Genomic DNA, 20,549 nt, shown 5'->3' with positions numbered 1-20,549 from the left:
TTTCAGCGACTGATGCACATCTCCTTAGGGCGGCAGCTCGGGAGAAACACAGAGGCCTACGTCGATGACATTATGGTGAAGTCTTGGGAGGTGAGGACCTTGATTCAAGACCTGGAGGAGACCTTCGCGAGCCTGCGCCAGGTGAACTTGCGGCTTAAACCGGAGAAGTGCGTGTTCGGCATCCCTTCCGGCAAGCTGTTGGGCTTCCTCGTATCCCACAGAGGGATCAATGCGAATCCATAGAAGATCAAGGCCATCGAGGACATGAGCCCGCCGCAGACCCTTAGGGAGATGCAGAAGCTGGCTGGCCGGGTAACTGCGCTGGGACGCTTCATCTCCAAGTTAGGGGAATGCGCCCTACCCTTCTTCAAGCTGATGACAAAGAAGGGCCCATTCGAGTGGACCCAGGAGTCCGGCCGAGCTTTTCAAGACCTCAAGAGATGCCTGACCAGCCCTTCGGTGATGGTGGCGCCACGGCCCCTCGAGCCCCTAGTACTCTACCTCGCTGCTACCACATACTCCACCAGCGCAGCACTGGTGGCGGTTCGGGAGGAGCACCAAACCAAGGGCGCATTGCGCCAGGCTACAACCGAGGCAATGCAAGATCAGGAAGGCACTGCAAGAGCCGTGGCAGCATCGACAGAGGACCAAGCTCAACAGGACGCCACCGCCAAAATTCCCGCAAACAATCAAGCGTCAGGAGCCCCATCACCTCACGAGGCGTCTCAACTTCCGCATGACGCGAGCCCAGACACCACACCAGCCCTTGTCGAACACCTGGTGTATTTCGTCAGCACCGTGTTGCGAGATGTGAGGGTGCGATATCCCATGCCTCAGAAGCTTCTGCTCGCACTCTTGGTGGCCTCACGCAAGCTGCAGCACTACTTCCAAGGGCACCCCATCAAGGTTGTCTCAGCCTACCCATTAGAGAGGGTGCTCAGGAGCCCCAATTCTGCTGGAAGGGCCGCCGAGTGGAACATCGAGCTACAAGCATTCCAGTTAGAGTTCAGCACTACCAGGGTCATCAAGGGAGTCGCGCTCGCTGATTTTGTGGCGGAATGGATGGACATCCCGACACTTGAAGTAGGTGAAGACCGGTCCACCTCACCAGGAAGTGAGGCACCAGATGGTTGGGTCCTGTACTTCGATGGCGCCTTTGCGCACCAAGGCGCGGGGGCTGGAGCAGTACTCATCTCCCCCACTCAGGATAAGCTCTACTGCGTTGTGTAGCTCTGCTTTCAGCAGGGCGAGAAGGTCTCCAACAACATCGCGGAATACGAAGGCCTCATAGCTGGCCTGAAGGCCGCGGAAACTCTGGGGGTGAAGCGCCTTACCGTTAAAGGCGACTCGCAGCTCCTCGTCAACTTCTCCAACAAAGTATATGAGATGAAGGACGACCATATGGAGGCATACCTCGCGGAGGTGCGCAAGATGGAGAAGCAGTTCTTGGGCCTAGAGCTGCAGCACGTGCCCCGGAGCACCAACAAGGAAGCCGACAACATCGCCAAGAGAGCATCCAAGCGGCAGCCACAAGAGCCCGGCGTCTTTGAGGAACGGCTCTTCAAGCCATCGGCGACACCACCACCTTCAAGCACTGCTCAGCCTCAGGAGGAGCTCCCACAGCCTCCTGCCACAGGAGCCCCGGCCTGCAGCCCGACCTCAGGAGCTCGCTTACTCTTGGCGCTCAAACCTCAGGAGGGATGCTGGACCAAGGAATTCAAGGAATATCTGATGCAAGGGGCGCTGCCAGAGAAGGAGGAAGATGCACAGCGTGTGGTTCGGCAAGCCACGATGTACTGCATCCAGGATGGTGAGTTGTACAGGAAGCGGCCAAACGACGTTTCCCTGCGCTGCATTTCCAGGGACCAGGGGAAGGAGCTGCTAACGGACATACACAATGGGGACTACGGGCACCACTCGTCATCACGGACCCTCGTCGGCAAGGTATTCTGCAGTGGGTTCTACTGGCCCACTGCGCTCAACGATGCAACTGAGCTAGTGAAGTCTTGCGAAGCCTACCAGTTCCACGCCAAGCAAATTCATCAGCCGGCTCAGGGCCTCTAGACCATTCCGCTCACGTGGCCGTTCGCGGTCTGGGGGCTGGACATCTTGGGCATGTTCCCTCGAGCGTCTGGGGGCTACCGTTATCTCTACGTCACCATCGACAAGTTCACCAAGTGGGCGGAAGTGGAAGTTGTTCATACCATCCCAGCTGACTCCGCTGTCAAGTTCACCAAGGGCCTCATGAGCCGCTTCGGGGTCCCCAACCGCATCATCACAGATAACGGCTCGTAGTTCACTAGTAACCTTTTCAAAACCTATTGTGCTAACCTTGGAACGCAGATCTGCTACGCTTCGGTGGCGCACCCCAGGAGCAATGGTCAGGCCGAACACGCCAACGTGGAGGTCCTGAGAGGCCTCAAGACCAGGACCTTCAAGAAGAAGCTCGAGGCTTGTGGCAGGGGCTGGCACGACGAGCTCCAGTCCATGCTATGGTCTATCTGCACCACCGCCACCAAACCAATGGGCGAGACCCCATTCTTCCTTGTCTACGGAGCTGAAGCAGTCCTTCCTCACGAGGTTAGGCATCGCCTCGCACGGGTCCTGTCGTTCGATGAAACGCAGCAGGACGCCACACGGGGGATGGACCTCATGCTGGGGGAGGAACGTCGTCGCGAAGCTGCACTGAGGGCGGCAAGGTACCAGCAGGCGCTGCGGCGATACCACTGCCGCAACATCCGCTCCAGGATGCTCGAGGTGGGCGACCTCGTCCTGAGGCGGATCCTCTCCAGGGAAGGGCTGCACAAGATTTCACCCGTGTGGGAGGGCCCGTTCAGGGTCGTCCATGTCTCCAGGCCTGGCGCCGCACGCCTGGAGATGCAGGACGGGATACCTATCCAGAACGCCTGGAACATCCAGCACCTTCGGAGGTTCTACCCATGAAGCAAGGCCTAGAGCCCGTGAAGAAAGGCCCAGAGCCTGTGAAGAAGGCCCGGTGCCTGTGAAGAATCGCCGCCCGTGACACCCTCACGTAATAATGAGTGGGGTTGTACATGCCCCGGAGTCTCAGGAGCGCGGGCCTGAGGCCCTGGGGCTCCCTCCCACGCCTAGTGGCAGCACTTAGCTCCGTGCTGGTGAGAAGACTTGAAGACTAGATTCGGTGCCGGACACGGCTTTTCATTTGCTTTCCGTAATTGGCTCGCTTTTCCTTAATCGAAGTTTGCCTTTGGTGTTCCTTGTTGATTCGATTCCCTCGCCTCTTACCGCATGTTCCGGCTCTGGTTCGCTTGTGCTCTCTCTCTCTCTCTATCGCATACCTCGCGAGGGGGGCTAGGCAGGTGCCCTCACGAGCGTTTTCCTTATCTCTGCCTCCTCGTGAGCCACCCTCATTCAAGCCCGAAAGCTGGCGCATCTCTCCTAATCCATGCCCCGTGGGTACCGCGATACAAGGCGCCGGGTCAAGGCTTGGGTGAACGGCAAATCTCCTGGCAAAACTCCCTAACAATTTTTTTTGTAGTTCCTGAGCAATCGCAGACCACAAGGTCAAGATGGACACGAGGAAGTAAACGCCTCGTGAGGAGGAGGGCGCCTCGAATGCACCAGGCTAAGAAGGGAAAGGGGAACATAACAAAAGCGGCGCTCGCCCCTACAGCAGCCGACGGGGCAGGGCCTTGGCGACGTCCCGGGTCTAGTCGGACCCCTCCTCGCGCTTCACCGGTGCACGACGACGAGACGACCCGCTACCACCTTCGAAGCAGGCGCGACGGCTGATTAAGGCCACCGCTGCTGGAACTGTCGCCAGGGGAGGAGCCACCATAGCCAGACGAGGCGCGGCCGGCGGGTTCGTCCTCCTCCTCGTCCCGACCATCGCCAGGGCCAAGCACCTCCTCGTCGTCGATCACCTCGGGGCAGCATCCGGTGCGGCGGCCGTCTTCCCCCAAACACCCTCACGAAGAGGGTCGCGTCGCCGTCAAACTTGAAGTGGAGGGTGCACCGCCTGCCCTGGCCGCGTGCGCGGGCAAACGTCTGCCAACTGCGGTCAGTGCAATGTTGCCCGCGACGGAGACCTCGACCGCGACCCAAGAAGCTCGGCTGCAGCAACCGTCTACCTGCAGCCAGAGCCCGCCTGGACCGGAGGCCGGAAGCTCGTCGGCAAGGAAGCGAGGTAGCTGGAGCCAGCTGTCGGCCGGATCCTCCGACCAGACAACGAACTCCGGCAGCACCTCTGACGCATGGAACCGCGGTCGGGGAGGTCGCGCAACCACTGTGCGTCTCCTCTCATCGATAGGACTGCCGCGACCAGAGCGAATCCTGCCGCGCACTGTGGAACCACCCCGAGAGCTGGGGTCATGACGGGGATCGCGGCATGCTTGCGGGGACGGCCACGTCCTTGCTTGGGCACCGGGGAGCCGGGTCCCTCCCGAGGGGCCTTGCCCTTCTCCGCAGCGGAGAACCTCTTCGGCAGCGCCATTACTGTTAGCGCTGGAGCAAGGAGGAAGAAGCAAATGAGCCAAGAAGATATGGGAGACGGGGGCTCCGCCCCCTCCCCATTTATAGCGGAAGAAGGCCAACCGACACCTCCCATGATCATAGGTAATGATGATTTTCCTTGCATGTCCCAGAGACTTGTCAAGTTGAGCAGTTGCCGAGGCGGCATGGGGAAGCGGAGACGCCCATGACCAATCAAATGCCACGCGTCAGCCAAGGCCGCAGGCTTTTGGGGGCCCGCGGCGCTCTGCGCTTGATCCTTTGGCTTCGCCTCGAAGCCAAGCCCGAGCGTGCCTTGGGCCCGGGGGCTACTGCCGGCATTCTGGGAATTGGGGTCCCCAGACATGCCTACCTGTGGCCCATGGCGTGGCTGTGCTGGCAGGTCTGTATGGCCCATCATCATCAACAAGGCATTCAAGACCCTCACGAGGGGCCAAGCCTGGCGAGGCGGACGACGCAAGACCTCCTTAGGAGCGGCCTCGCCAGGCTGCCTCGCGAGGAGCGGAGATATCAAGGCGGGGCGAACCTCGCGAGGCTCTCGTGACGTGAGCCATGACGATCGACACCAGGCGGGCGCCAACGCGTGCAGCGTCCTTGTTTCCTCTTTGGTGCCAAGGGGGCAAGCGCAGACGCGGAGTACCGACGCATCAAACAAAGGTTTCCATATCAGTGCAACGAGACCAAGACCAGAAGGATGGCAGGACGGAGGTCACCATGGAGCCCAGGACGGCGTCACCACCAAAACCTTTGGCAGGCAAAGACCACCTTTTGTCAGGATAGCTTGTACTAGCTATCCCCTTTCAATTTGGCCACCGTTGTTGGCTCCCTTCCTGCTCAATATTTGGGGAGAGGACCAGAGCCTATATAAGTAGGACTAGCCACCACCAAAGGGGGGGATCTGATCGGATAAAAGGCCAACCCTTAGCCACACCAAGCACAAGAACACCTCAACCTCAGGAGTTTGTTCTTCCCCTTGTACTGTTCTTCATCAGCCCAAGAGGCAATCCACCACCACCACACTGGAGTAGGGTATTACACCACAACGGTGGCCCGAACTAGTATAAACTTTGTGTCTTTGTGTTGCGAGTGCGTCGAGTTCTTCCGCGAGACCTTAGCGAGCTAGGGCGTAGATCGGTAGGAGGGAAAGAACTTCGCGCGCACCCCAGAGTTCGAACCTTAAGGGTTTTCCAGAACCCGTGATTCGACAACACCCATCCAGGATCGACGTGATCTAGGGTAGGCAGATCAGGAGTTGATTCAGCTGGGATTTCGGGCGTGGGAGGAAGGGTTTGGAATGGAAAAACTGACTCAATGAACATAGATGCTTAAAAAATGATGTAATGGGAGAGGGGTTCATAGCAACAGTAGCCCTTGCGGTCATCAGGGCATCCCAAAAAACGCAGGCAATCGAGCGTGGGGAAAGTTTGTTGGTAATTGTTGCGAGCAAGTTGGGGTAGCAAAGGCAGCGGAATACGCGTAAGTGGCAAAATTCAGGTGCATGTCCAGAGAGGAGCTCGTAGGGCATGGTGAGGAACTTGGGCTTGCAAGGACTATGGTTGAGGAGATATGTAGACGTGGAGAGGGGTTCAACCCACCATGTGGAGGCATGTGAGCGTTCAAGAGAAGGGTTCAAACACCGTCGTTGAGAGTGCATACGATGCATTTGGAATTCTTGTTTTATTGGGAAGTGTAAGGGCAGGTTAGATGGAGGAGAGTGCCACGAGACTCGAAAAGCGTATAGTTTGCAAAGTTGTCGAATTCATAGCTGTTGTCTGTTTGGAAGGCTAAGATGGGGTGAAAGAATTGTGTTTGAACATATGCACTGAAGTGAGTGCGGAGAGAATGAACTTTAGACTTGCGACATATAGGGAAAGTTAACACATAGTGCATAAAATCATCAAGAATTACTAAGTAAAATTGATAACCAAATACACTTAAGGGAGGGCTTGTCCATAGATCACAATGACAAAGCTCAAATGGGAAACTAGTTTGAGAAGAAGATGAAATAAAAGGGGGCCTAATGTGTTTGCCCAAGCGACAAGCATCACAATGAGACGTCTGGCCCTTATTCAGGTTGGACTTCAAATACATAGAGGCTTTTGCTAGGGAGCCAGTGCCGGGATGGCCGAGGCGCTGATGCCATAGGTTAGCAGCGGCGGTGTTGGCGTGGCAATGTCGAGGCGGTGTGAAAGTGTAGTGCTCGACGGGAGAATCACATCGGAGAAACACCATCTTAGTGGCCAGATCCTTTATAGAAAAACCAGTAGGGTTAAATTCAACGGAAACTAAACTTTCATGAGTAAAAGCACGAAAAAATACAAGATTTTTAATGAGAGAGGGGGAGATAAGAATTTCGAGAAGGGAGAGTGGATGACAGGGTGTGGGAAAAGAGGTGGAGTCCGGTGATGGTAAAGAGAGCACCATTGTCAACGACGGTCGAGGTTGGAGAGGAGGGGTTAGGAGGGGAAATGGGTATACCAGAACCAGAGCCCATATGAGAAGAAGAGCCACTGTCGAAGATTCAATCGCCGCCGGGTCTAGTGTGTGCGGGTTGATACGTCTCCAGCGTATCTATAATTTTTTATTGTTCCATGCTATTATATTATCAATCCTGGATGTTAATAATCATTTTATATCATTTTTTGGCACTAACCTATTGACATAGTGCCAAGTGCTAGTTCCTATTTTTCCGTGTTTTTTACATCGCAGAAAATTAATATCAAACGGAGTCCAAATGCCACGAAACTTCACGGAGAATTTTTATGGGCCAAAAGGAACACAACGGGCCCTGGCCGTGCCTAGTGGGTGCCCCGAGGGAGGCACAAACCACCAGGGCATGCTAGGAGGCCCATGCGCGCCCTAGTGGGTTGTGCCCACCTCGGGTGCCCCTGAACCACCTCTTTGCTCTATAAATACCCCAATATTTCCAGAACCCTAGGGGAGTCGACGAAATATTCATCCAGCCGCCGTAGAGTCCAGAACCAACAGATCCAATCTAGACACCATCTCAGATGGGGTTCACCACCTCCATTGGCGCCTCTCCGATGATGCATGAGTAGTTCTTTGTAGACCTTCGGGTCCGAAGTTAGTAGCTAGATGGCTTTATCTCTCTCTCTCTTGATTCTGAATACAATGGTCTCTTGGAGATCCATATGATGTAACTCTTTTGCGGTGTGTTTGTTGGGATCAATGAACTTTGAGTTTATGATCAGATCTATTTTTTTATATCCATGAAAGTATTTGAGTTTCTTTGATCTCTTTTATGCATGATCTCTTATAGCCTCGTATTTCTTCTCTGATATTTGGGTTTTGTTTGACCAACTTGATCTATTTATCTTGCAATGGGAAGAGGTGCTTTGTAGTGGGTTCGACCTTACGGTGCTTGATCCCATTGCAGAAAGGGAAACACCATGTATGTATCATTGTTACTAAGGATAAAATGATGGGGTCTATCTCTACATAGATATATCTTGTCTACATCATGTCATCGTTCTTATTTCAATACTCCATTTCTCCATGAACTTAATATACTAGATGCATGCTGGATAGCGGTCGATGTGTGGAGTAATAGTAGTAGATGAAGGCAGGAGTCGGTCTACAAATCTTGGACGTGATGCCTATGTAATGATCATTACTTGGATATCGTCATGAGTATTTGAAGTTTTATCAATTGCCCAATAGTAATTTGTTCATCCACTGCTTTGCTATTTTTCTCGAGAGAAGCCACTAGTGAAACCTACGGCCCCCAGATCTCTTTCTCATATTATTTGCCTTTGCGATCTATTTTTATTTTATTTTATTTTCAGAATTATTAATCCAAAAACCGAAAAATACGTTGTTGCACTTTATTTTATTTGTGATCTATTTATTCAATCTATTACAATTTTCTCCCATCACGCACCAATTTCTGGCACCGTTACCCGAAAGGGATTGACAACCCCTTTAACACGTTAGGTTGCAGGGGTTATTTACATTGTGTTGCTTGGTTCTCCTACTGGTTCGATAACCTTGGTTTCATATCTGAGGGAAATACCTATCGCCGCGGTGCTGCATCATCCCATCCTCTTTGGGGAAATACCGACGTAGCTTCAAGCGACATCAAAAAGAATTTCTGGCGCCGTTGCCGGGGAGGATCTTCAACATATACCAGGTTCCTAATCACAAATCTCATCTCCTCGCAATTTATATTATTTTCCATTTGCCTCTCGTTTTCCTCTCCCCCACTTCACAAAAAATTGCCGTTTTATTCACCCCTCTTTTTCCTTCTCCGTTTTCTCGTCAGATCTATCTTTTTGGTTGCAATCTTGTTTGGTACCTTTGCTTGTGTTACCATGTGCCTTCTATTTGCTTGCATCTTTGCTTGCTAAAAATCAATAGATATGGATCCTCATCCACTTGCTAATCTTTTCAAAAGATCTGATTATGTTGAACCAATTGCTAGTGAGTTGAGTGCAGTTGATTATCTTTATGAAGTTTTGCTTGAGATTCATGAATCTGAAAATTGTGATGAAAAAATTTATGAAGTGATTCATGATAGCTCCTTGAATGAAAAGCATGATTGCAATGATTTTACTATAAATTCTATTAATGTCAATTGTGCTAATAATATGCAAAACCCCAAGCTTGGGGGTGCTAATTTTGATATGTCCACTACTTATTGCAATGATCATGACTGAGGTGATTCTTCTTATGATCTTGAAAATTTATTTAGGCTTCATGATGGGTATGTTTGCGATAATATTAAAAGTGGGTTTGGAAGAGTATAAACACTAGGTAATAATGATCCCACTACTTTGGAGTATGTTCAATCTTATGATATTTTTGAGAAAAGTGGGCTTGGTGAGGTCAAGACTTTATTTGATGATAATCCCACTATTTTGGAAGAGTGTCAATTTTGCATGCATGTGGATCATGAAGAGAATATTTTATTTGATAGTTATATTGTTGAATTTGATTATGATCCTACATGTAATTATTATGAGAGAGGAAAATATGGTTGTAGAAATTTTCATGTTACTAAATTACCTCTCTTCATGTTGAGATTGCCATTGTTTCCTTCTCCTTTCTTGCATATGCTAGATTCTTCTTATCTTCATAATTTGTTATAGTACAAAATGCCCATGCATAGGAAGAGAGTTAGACTTAAATGTGTTTGTGACATGTTTCATGATGCTCTCTTTGTGTTTCAATTATTATCTTTCATGTGAGCATCATCGAAATCTCAGTGTCGAGCTAGGGGCATAAAACGATTGCGCTTGTTGGGAGGCAACCAAATGAATAAAATTTAGTTTTACTTTTTGATTTATGTTCTTGAGTGTTAGCACAATTATTCTACTGTTATAATTGTGTTTTTTTATGTTTTAGTTAGTGTTTGTACCAAGTAAAGCCTTTAGGATCTTCTTGGGTGATAGTTGTTTGATCTTGCTGAAAAACAGAAACTTTTACGCTCACGAAATTAATTTTAATTTTTTACAAGAGAGCGATAAAATATCCATTCCACTTGCAGTAGATCAATATAAAAAAATTTCAGGTCCTCCTAATTTTTCAGAATTGTTGGAGTTACAGAAGTATTCTAAATATTCAGATTGCTACAGACTGTTCTGTTTTGACAGATTCTGTTTTTTTTTTGTGTTGTGTGCTTATTTTGATGGCTCTATGGTTTCCTTTGATGAGTTTTTGCGATAGAAAAGTTTGAATACAGTAGATATAATACATTAACAAAATATGAATTGGTTTGATACAACACTTATAGTAGTGATTTATTATTCTTATACTAACGGATCTCACGAAGGTTTTGTTGAGTTTTGTGTGATTGAAGTTTTCAAGTTTTGGGTTATCTTACGATGGATGAAGGAATAAAGGATAGAAGAGCCTAAGCTTGGCAATGACCCGACATCCCAAGCTATTATCCAAAAATGAGCAACCAACTAAGCTTGGGGACGCCCCCGAGTGGCATCCCCTCTTTCTTCTAACGACCATCGGTATTTTACTCGAAACTATATTTTTATTCATCACATACTACGTGTTTTGCTTGGAGCGTCTTGTATGATATGAGTCTTTGCTTGCTCTATTTTGTGTATTTAGTCTTGATCCCTTGCTGGACACACCTATTTGAGAGAGCCAAAATTATGTCATGACTTGTTAGAATTTCTCTCTATGCTTCACTTAAATTTTTATGAGCAATGGACTTGCTCTAGTGCTTCACTTATCTTTTTGAGCACGGTGTGCTTTAGTATTTTTGAAGAAATACTCTCTTGCTTAACTTAGATTTATTTGAGAGTTAGTAAAATTTTCAAGAAATTCTCTCTTGCTTCACTTAAATTAATTTGAGAGAAAGAAATATTATACTCATGATCTTCACTTGTATTTATTTGAGCTTGTCAAAAGCAACATATGAAAATTAGTCCCAAAGTGATAGATATCCAATAAGGATATAATAAAAAAATTCATGAAGATCATTGGACAAAATAAACTTGATTCTTAGTAATAGTTTTTAGATATGATGATGTGATATGTGAGTAATATTGATGAGTAATTATGCTTTAGTAAGAATATTGGTATTAAGGTTTGTGATTCCCTATGCAAGCACGAAAGTCAATAGTTATGCAATGAAATTATATCTTACTTGTGGTGCATTATTCGGTGTTAGTTATGCTTAATGCTCGCTTATGATAATTATTCATTTCTTAGTTGGTCGCTTCCCAATCTTTTGCTAGCCTTCATTTTGCTTTAAGTATGATCACTAGTTGTGCATCCAAAAATCTTTAACCAGTTTTGCCACATCAGTCCACTATATCTACCTATATGTGGTATTCTTTTGCCGTTCTAAGCAAATTTGCATGTGCCATCTCTACTTTAAAAAAATAAAGTTCTCTTTTGTGTGTTTGTTTCGCTCGCGGAGCGGTGAGGGGTGGCTAATATTTTCCATGCTAGATGTGTTATTCTCAAGATGAGTGTTTATTCACTGGTCATTGCACGAGAGTAAGGCAAAGGTATTAGGGATGCATAGTCCCGAAATGCAAAAAAAATGAATTTACTTTATGTTGTCAAATAATAAATTCCTTGGAAGTGTTGGTATGGAGGGCAACTGTGGATACAGCTAGCCATGGAAATTGAAAGTATGGTGGAAAAAGGAATAAACTTTATTTTCTGTTTGGGAACCGCCTATGATATATCTATGCATGGAAAGTATTGGGAACTCTAAGTTGTTTTCGTTGGTGGGATGGATACACCTCCCGAAATGTTTTTATCTCTAAGTTTTTCGTTTGAGCTCTGGCACCTCTACAAATCCCTACTTCCCTCTGCGAAGGGCCTTTCTTTTACTTTATGCAATTTTTATTTTGAATTTGAGTCTCCATCTTCTCTTATAAAAAGCACCAACGAGGAGGCAATATGATCGTACTTGAGTATTGGACATAGCTAATATGCGAGTGTGTTTCATGAATGGATCAATGGTTGAGCATGATGGGCTAGGGATAGCTTATTTTAGCATTGATATTTTGAAAGACATGGTTGCTTGTTGATATGCTTGAGTATTTAAATTATCATGTCAAAACTAGACGATTGCTTTGGACAATATAAAAGTCCAAATGTCCATGCAATAAATAAACAAATATGACCTGACATGATCGGCGGCATTCCACATCAAAAATTCTATTTTTATCACTTCCCTACTCGAGGACGAGTAGGAGTTAAGCTTGGGGATGCTAATATGTCTCCAACGTATCTATATTTTTTGATTATTCCATGCTATTATATTATCAATCTTGGATGTTTTATAATAACTTTATAGTCATTTTATATCATTTTTTGGTACTAACCTATTGACATAGTGCCAAGTGCCAGTTGCTGTTTTTTTACATCGCAGAAAATCAATATCAGACGGAGTCCAAATGCCACGAAACTTTACAGAGAATTTTTATGGGACAAAAGGAACACAACGGGCCCTGGTTGCGCCTGGGGGTGCCCCGAGGGAGGCACAACCCACCAGGGCACGCCAGGAGGCCCAGGCGCGCCCTAGTGGGTTGTGCCCACCTCGAGTGCCCCCCGAACCGCCTCTTTGCTCTATGAATACCCCAATATTTCCAGAACCCTAGGGGAGTCGATGAAATATTCATCCAGCTGCTGCAGAGTCCAGAACCACCAGATCCAATCTAGACACCATCTCAGATGGGGTTCACCACCTACATTGGTGCCTCTCCGATGATGCGTGAGTAGTTCTTTGTAGTCCTTCTGGTCCGTACTTAGTAGCTAGATGGCTTCATCTCTCTCTCTCTCTCTCTCTCTCTCTCTCTCTTGATTCTCAATACAATGGTCTCTGGGAGATCCATATGATGTAACTCTTTTGCGGTGTGTTTGTTGGTAACGATGAACTTTGAGTTTATGATCAGATCTATCTTTTTATATCCATGAAAGTATTTGAGTTTCTTTGATCTTTTTTATGCATGATCTCTTATAGCCTCGTATTTATTCTCCGATATTTGGGTTTTGTTTGGCCAACTTGATCTATTTATCTTGCAATGGAAAGAGGTGCTTTGTAGTGGGTCCGATCTTACGATGCTTGATCCCAGTGACAGAAAGGGAAACAACATGTATGTATCGTTTCTACTAAGGATAAAACGATGGGGTCTATCTCCACATAGATAGATCTTGTCTACATCATGTCATTGTTCTTATTGCATTACTCCGTTTCTCCATGAACTTAATACACTAGATGCATGCTGGATAGCGGTCGATGTGTGGAGTAATAGTAGTAGATGAAGGTAGGAGTCGGTCTACTAATCTTGGACGTGATGCCTATGTAATGATCATTGCCTGGATATCGTCATGAGTATTTGAAGTTCTATTAATTGCCCAACAATAAATTTTTCACCCACCGCTTTGCTATTTTTCTCGTTAGTAGCCACTAGTGAAACCTACGGCCCCCGGATCTCTTTCTCATATTATTTGACTTTGCGATCTATTTTTATTTGCTTTTATTTTCAGATCTATTAATCCAAAAACCAAAAAAATACTTTTCTGCACTTTATTTTATTTGCGTTATATTTATTCAATCTATTACAACTTTATCCCGTCACGCACCAATTTATGGCACCGTTACCCGAAAGGGATTGACAACCCCTTTAACACGTCAGTTTGCGAGGATTTGTAATCTGTGTGCAGGGGCTGTTTACGTTGTGTTGATTGGTTCTCCTACTGGTTCTATAACCTTGGTTTCATATCTGAGGGAAATACCTACCGCCAATGTGCTGCATCATCCCTTCCTCTTTAGGGAAATACTAACGTAGCTTCAGGCGACATCACGGGTGTAGTGACATCTGGTTCAGGGCGGCAATGAGGGCGGCCTAATCCCACTATGGTCATGGCATGGCGTTGGTTCTAGTCGGGTGTGCTTGGGTCTCGGTAGGAGCCGGCGGGCGTGCGCCAAGAATGCCCTGGAAGGTGCCGGCCACTGTGAGAGAAGGAGCGGCTGGACATGGAGTAGGAAGGAAGCCGCCAGGCGCTCCACCGCCGGAGGAGGAGCCGGCCTGACCCGAAGGGTTCTGTTTCCCCTTCTTCTGGTTCCCACGATTGTCGGAGGAGTTGGCTGAGTAGCCAGTGCCTGCCGTGGGAGGGCCTAGCAGCGGGAGTTGAAGGAGGGTCGGGCCGACGTAGGAGGCAGCAGGCGAGCCACGTAGAAGGCGCTGATATGTCTCCATCGTATCTACTTTTCCAAACACTTTTGCTCTTGTTTTGAACTCTAATTTGCACAATTTGAATGGAACTAACCCGGGCTAGCGTTGTTTTTAGCAGAACGACCATGGTGTTGTTTTTGTGCAGAAATAAAAGTTCTCGGAATCGGATGAAACTTTGCGAAGATTTTTTTATGGAATAAATAAAAAATACTGGAATGAAGATCCATTGGAGGGGGGCCACCAGTTGCTCACAAGGCAACAGGGCATGCACACCCCCTTGGCATGCCATTATTTCCTTATTAATGGGGTCTTTTTTAGGGGCATGTGGTCGATGAATTCTGTAAGCACAACTTTCTGTAATCATAGTTTACTCTATTTTTTGCAGTTTAATAAAGTAAAATGCCAAGTAAAATACCATGATTATCCTATTTTATGAACCATCCATGAAATAAGGGAAAAATGACCCAAAATAAAAGTGCTTCGAATGTAGTAAACTTTAACATGATTTTTCCGGAATATTTAAGAAGTTTTGGCACCGAACACACCCTAGGAGGTGCACCTATTGGTCACAAGGCAACAGGACACGCCTACCCCCTAGCGCATCGTGTTGCCTTGTGGGGCCCACATGCGCCCACTCACTTAGTCCACCTGCCCACTTCATCTCCTTCCTGCAGAAAAAAACGTGGTAGCTCATGTTCTCTGTTCTTGCTTCCAAAACTAAGAATTTCGATCTCTTTGCTCGGAGCTCTGTTTCTGAAAATATTTTGGGGGATTACTCCTTGGTATGTGACTCCTCCATTGGTCCAATTAGTTTTGTTTTAATGGATTATATTTTGTTTATTTCGCTACAGTTGGTGCCACTGAAAATGAGCTTGCATGTTGAATTCTTTGGGTTCTAAGTAGTTTGAATGCTTGATATAGCCTCTAGACACTTATATGAGTAGTTGTTATCAATCTTGTTAAGTTTTGTTAACATATTTTTGTGGTCCAAAAATTTCATAAATTTTCTCTTAGGAAAATGAACTTCTTCCAGAGAGGTTCTTTGAGTCGGAGTCCCAAGGGAGTCACCGAAGGTGCTCCGGACCATCACCTTCCTCGTAGAACGGAGGTACGGCCGTGCGAGTCGCCACACAATGCCTTCATGAACGAAGCCAGTTTTCAACAAGAGTTTGCACACCTCGTGTCAAATGTCGGTTTGACCGACTTCCTCATAGATTGTGACCAATACCATCTCCTTACAAATTTCTTTGTGCAGAATTTCTACTTCATGCATAGGCTTTATATTCCCATGGTACTCTTTGATTTATATGCTCAACACTTTGAGATACCACTTGTTGAATTTTGTGAGATATACTTAATTCCCTTCGAGGGGGAATTGAGGAGCCTTTACCAGAGGAGTTCGAGGATTTCCTCCTTACTTTTACTATGGGAGAATCTAGGGGCGTGTTGAGAGCCCGAGTTACTAGCCTGCATTTTCCTACCATGCACTACTTTGCTTTATTTATATAGGAAAAATGTTTTACTGCTAGAGAGTAAGGTGGTATCAGTGCCCTAACCTCGCCATTTTACGTCGTGCACTTTACGGTGATATCATTGCATGCCGCCTACACACTAATAGAACTAGAGGTAAAATTCATGGCGGTATTTATGCTACTCGCCTTGCGAGATGCTTCGAGGTTGACATACGCCATTATGATTATATGCTACCTAGGATCTACTTAGGCCATCAGTCCATGGTAGATCACCACTTTATTGATAACCCTGAGCCTCCTCACCATATTCATTAACTTGGTATTTAGTGAGGATACTCATGAGATTATTTCGTTGCTTTTACCCTCTTTGTTTGATTCTCATGCTAGGCACGGGCACACTATATTTCTCAATGACATTATTGCTTACAAGAATGAGATGGCTACTGCAGAGAACGAGGCCCAGGATTGGGACACTCGAGTGTCGAGCCCGACCGTTTCCCTAATGGACTTGATGGATTCCTCGGGTGGTGATTACAAAGTTAGGCCAAAAGCCTAAGCTTGGGGAAGTACGTATTCTCACCAACATTACATTCATGTATCACACCTTCATTCTACTTGCCTGTGTCCATCGTTTTCATTGTATATCCATGTTTAGCTTTATTTTGCTTTCCTTTTGTGTGTTTGATTTTTTTGAAAAATTCCAAAAATATTTCTCACCTCTTTTGGTTTTCCTTTCTTAGTTAGTTACTTTGTAGTATTAAAAGAAAATCCAAAAAGATTTCTCGTTTCTTCTTTTGTCTGTTGGGATCTCTCTTGTAAATAGTTTTTCTCACTTTTTGTTTTTCTTCTTTAGTTCACTTTCTTTGGAAAAACTAAAAACTCCAAAAATATTTTAGTGTGTTTCTCCGAACTTATCTTCTTTCTTTTCAGTCATCTTAAGGAGAAGACTTTGTAACAATTGATGGGTGACCCTTATATACCTTGTTGTTAATCTAATGAAGGGACAATATTTCCTTGTCTTCTCCTATGAATAAAATGTTTGCGGATTTCATCTTAGTCCACGACACTATTGCATTATTATTTCCACATCATTCAGTTGTACAAGTGAAAGGCAATAATGACAATGATTTGATGAAGTGATTGCGGCAAAGAAAAGTTGGTATGAACTCTTCTTGTTTTTGTTTTTGTAAATATGTTTGACTCGGTATCCTCGATTCCGCATATTATGAGTAAAAATGTTTGTGATGACAATTAGAGATTATTGTTGCTCATGCAATGCTTAAGTAGCTAGGAGTGTATAATGATTTATCTTGAGTGTCAACATGCATTAAAATGGTTTATAATGTAGTATGTTAGTATTTTATCCTCCTTTGAATGATTCAAGTGGCTTAACTTGGCACATGTTCAAACATGCAGTTGATTCAAAACCAAGGGGCCTTTGTGATATTTATGTTTACGGTGTTTATATCCCACTCATGCTAGTATTCAATGCTAATTATTCGCAATGCATGATTACTGTTGTCGCTCTCTAGTTGGTCGCTTCTCAATCTATTTGCTAGCCTTCGCCTGTACTAAGCGGAAATATTGCTTGTGCATCCAAAATCCTAAAACGGTAAAGTTGTTCCAAAAGAGTCCACCATATCTACCTATATACGGTATTACCATGCCGCTCCAATTAAATTTGCACGTGCCATCTCTAATCATTCAAATAAACATCTGTTTTGTGTGTCCGTACCGCCCATGGAGCGACGGGGTGGTCAATATCTTCCATGCTAAGTAGGTTATTCTCATGATGGGTGTTTATTCACTTGTCATTGCACGAGATAGGCCGGTACTTGGGATGCCCATTCCTTTAAACAAAAATAAATAAAAATATAAAACAAACTCCCCTTGGAAAGTTGATTGTTTGGAGGGCACCCGTGGATTCGGCTAGCCATGGCTTGTGTTTGTATATATGGTTGCGGGGGAGTAAACTTTTAATTTCCGCATGGGAACTGCCGATAATGTGTTTAGCATTGAAGATATTGAAATCCTTTGTCGTGACGTTAAAAGGAAAAGCACACCACTCAAAAATGTATTCATCTCTGTGTTAAGCTTGGAGCTCTGGCACCGCTACAAATCTCTACTTCCCTCTATGAAGGGCCTTTCTATTTACTTTTATTGTTGAGTCATCACCTTCTCATTCAAGCACCAACATAGAGAGTGCTATTGTCATTATTAGTTTAACATGCATTGAGTCTAGTTAATGTTGGATGTGAGCATGGCTGGATCTCTTCTACCCTGAATTACAATGTTTTAACGTTGCTTGAACTTCAGAGGTGCTCTGCATTTATGTTTTGCGTTCTCGGAAAAGGCTAGCGAGATACCATGTTATCATATTATATCAATGATTATTTTGACAAATTGTCGGCATTTGAGATATGTTATTATTGCTCGCTAGTTAATTATTCCATTGATTTGAGTAAATGTGAGTTCTGAGTGTTATCATTCACATGGTTAGAAAGGACCCATTCTTAGCAACGAATATCTTGCCTTCGGATCTATGATAGAAGGTGTACCCAACAGTCTCTTTTGGGTATCCTATGAAGACACATTTCTCCGATTTGGGTTCGAGCTTATCAGGTTGAAGTTTCTTCACATAAGCATCGCAGCCCCAAACTTTAAGAAATGACAACTTGGGTTTCTTGCCAAACCATAGTTCATAAGGTGTCGTGTCAACGGATTTAGATGGTGCCCTATTTAACGTGAATGCAGTCGTCTCTAAAGCATGACCCCAAAACGATAGCAGAAAATCTGTGAGAGACATCATAGATCATACCATATCTAATAAAGTGCGGTTACGACGTTCAGACACACCATTACGTTGTAGTGTTCTAGGTGGCATGAGTTGCGAAACTATTACGCATTGTTTCAAATGAAGTCCAAACTCATAACTCAAATATTCACCTCCACGATCAGATCGCAGAAACTTGATTTTCTTGTTACGATGATTTTCCACTTCACTCTAAAATTCTTTGAACTTTTCAAATGTTTCAGACTTATGTTTCATTAAGTAGATATACCCATATCTACTCAAATCATATGTGTGAGAAAATAACGATATCCACCGTGAGCTTCAATGTTCATTTGACCACATGCATCAGTATGTATGATTTCCAATAACTCTATTGCCCGCTCCATTGTTCCGAAGAACGGAGTTTTAGTCATCTTGCCCATGAGGCATGGTTCGCAAGTACCAAGTGATTCATAATCAAGTGATTCCAGAAGTCCATCAGAATGGAGTTTCTTCATGCGCTTTACACCAATATGACCTAAACGGCAGTGCCACAAATAAGTTGTACTATCATTATCAACTCTGCATCTTTTGGCTTCAATACTATGAACATGTGTATCACTACTATCAAGATTTAGTAAAAATAGACCACTCATCAAGGGTGCATGACCATAAAAGATATTACTCATATAAATAGAACAACCATTATTCTCTTATTTAAATGAATAACCGTCTTGCATAAACAAGATCCAGATATAATGTTCATGCTCAACGCTGGCACCAAATAACAATTATTTAGGTCTAAAACTAATCCCGAAGGTAGATGTAGAGGTAGCGTGCCGACGACGATCACATCGACTTTGGAACCATTTCCCATGCGCATCGTCACCTTGTCCTTGGCCAATCTTCGCTTAATCCGTAGCCCTGTTTCAAGTTGCAAATGTTAGAAACTGAACTAGTATCAAATACCCAGGCACTACTCCGAGCACTAGTAAGGTACACATCAATAACATGTATATCAAATATACCCTTCACTTTGCCATCCTTCTTCTCCGCCAAATACTTGGGGCAGTTCCGCTTCCAGTGACCAGTTCCTTTGTAGTAGAAGCACTCAGTCTCAGGCTTAGGTCCATACTTGGGTTTCTTCACTTGAGCAATAACTCGCTTGTTGTTCTTCTTGAATTTCCCCTTCTTCCCTTTACCCTTTTTCTTGAAACTGGTGGTCTTGTCAACCATCAACACTTGATGCAACTTCTTGATTTCTACCTCCGCAGCCTTTAGCATTGCGAAGAGCTCAGGAATTGTCTTATCCATCCCTTGCATATTATAGTTCATCACGAAGCTCTTGGACCATTTGGGCATTTTCTTGAAACATTAACTTCAACTCCTGGAACATCTCATATGCTCCATGACGTTCAAAATGTTGTTGAAGTCCCGGTTCTAAGCCGTAAAGCATGGCACACTGAACTATCGAGTAGTCATCAGCTTTGCTCTGCCAGACGTTCATAACATCTGGTGTTGCTCCTGTAGCAGGTTTGTCACCTAGCGGTGCTTCTAGGACGTAATTCTTCTGTGCAGCAATATGGATAATCCTCAAGTTACGGACCCAGTCCGTGTAGTTGCTATCATCATCTTTCAACTTAGCTTTTGCTACCTCTTGAGCACTGCATTAGTTTTCCCTTGAAGAGGAAAGGGTGATGCAGCAAAGTAGCGTAAGTATTTCCCTCAGTTTTTGAGAACCAAGATATCAATCCAGTAGGATGCCACACGCAAGTCCCTCATACCTACACAAACAAATAAGAACCTCGCAACCAACGCGATAAAGGGGTTGTCAAGCCCTTCATGGTCACTTACGAGAGTGAGATCTGATAGAGATAATAATAATAAGATACATATTTTTGGTGTTTTTATGATATAAATTGAAAGTAAAGATTGCAAAATAAAATAGATTGGAAACTTATATGATGGAAAATAGACCCGGGGCCATAGGTTTCACTAGTGGCTTCTCTCAAGATAGCATAAGTATTGCGGTGGGTGAACAAATTACTGTCGAGCAATTGATAGAAAAGCGAATAATTATGAGAATATCTAGGCATGATCATGTATATAGACATCACATCCGTGACAAGTAGACCGACTCCT

The sequence above is a fragment of the Triticum aestivum genome, chromosome 7A, assembly GCF_018294505.1.
Source record: "Triticum aestivum cultivar Chinese Spring chromosome 7A, IWGSC CS RefSeq v2.1, whole genome shotgun sequence".
Taxonomy (NCBI): Eukaryota; Viridiplantae; Streptophyta; class Magnoliopsida; order Poales; family Poaceae; genus Triticum; species Triticum aestivum.
Note: the sequence above shows the minus strand (reverse complement) of the source record.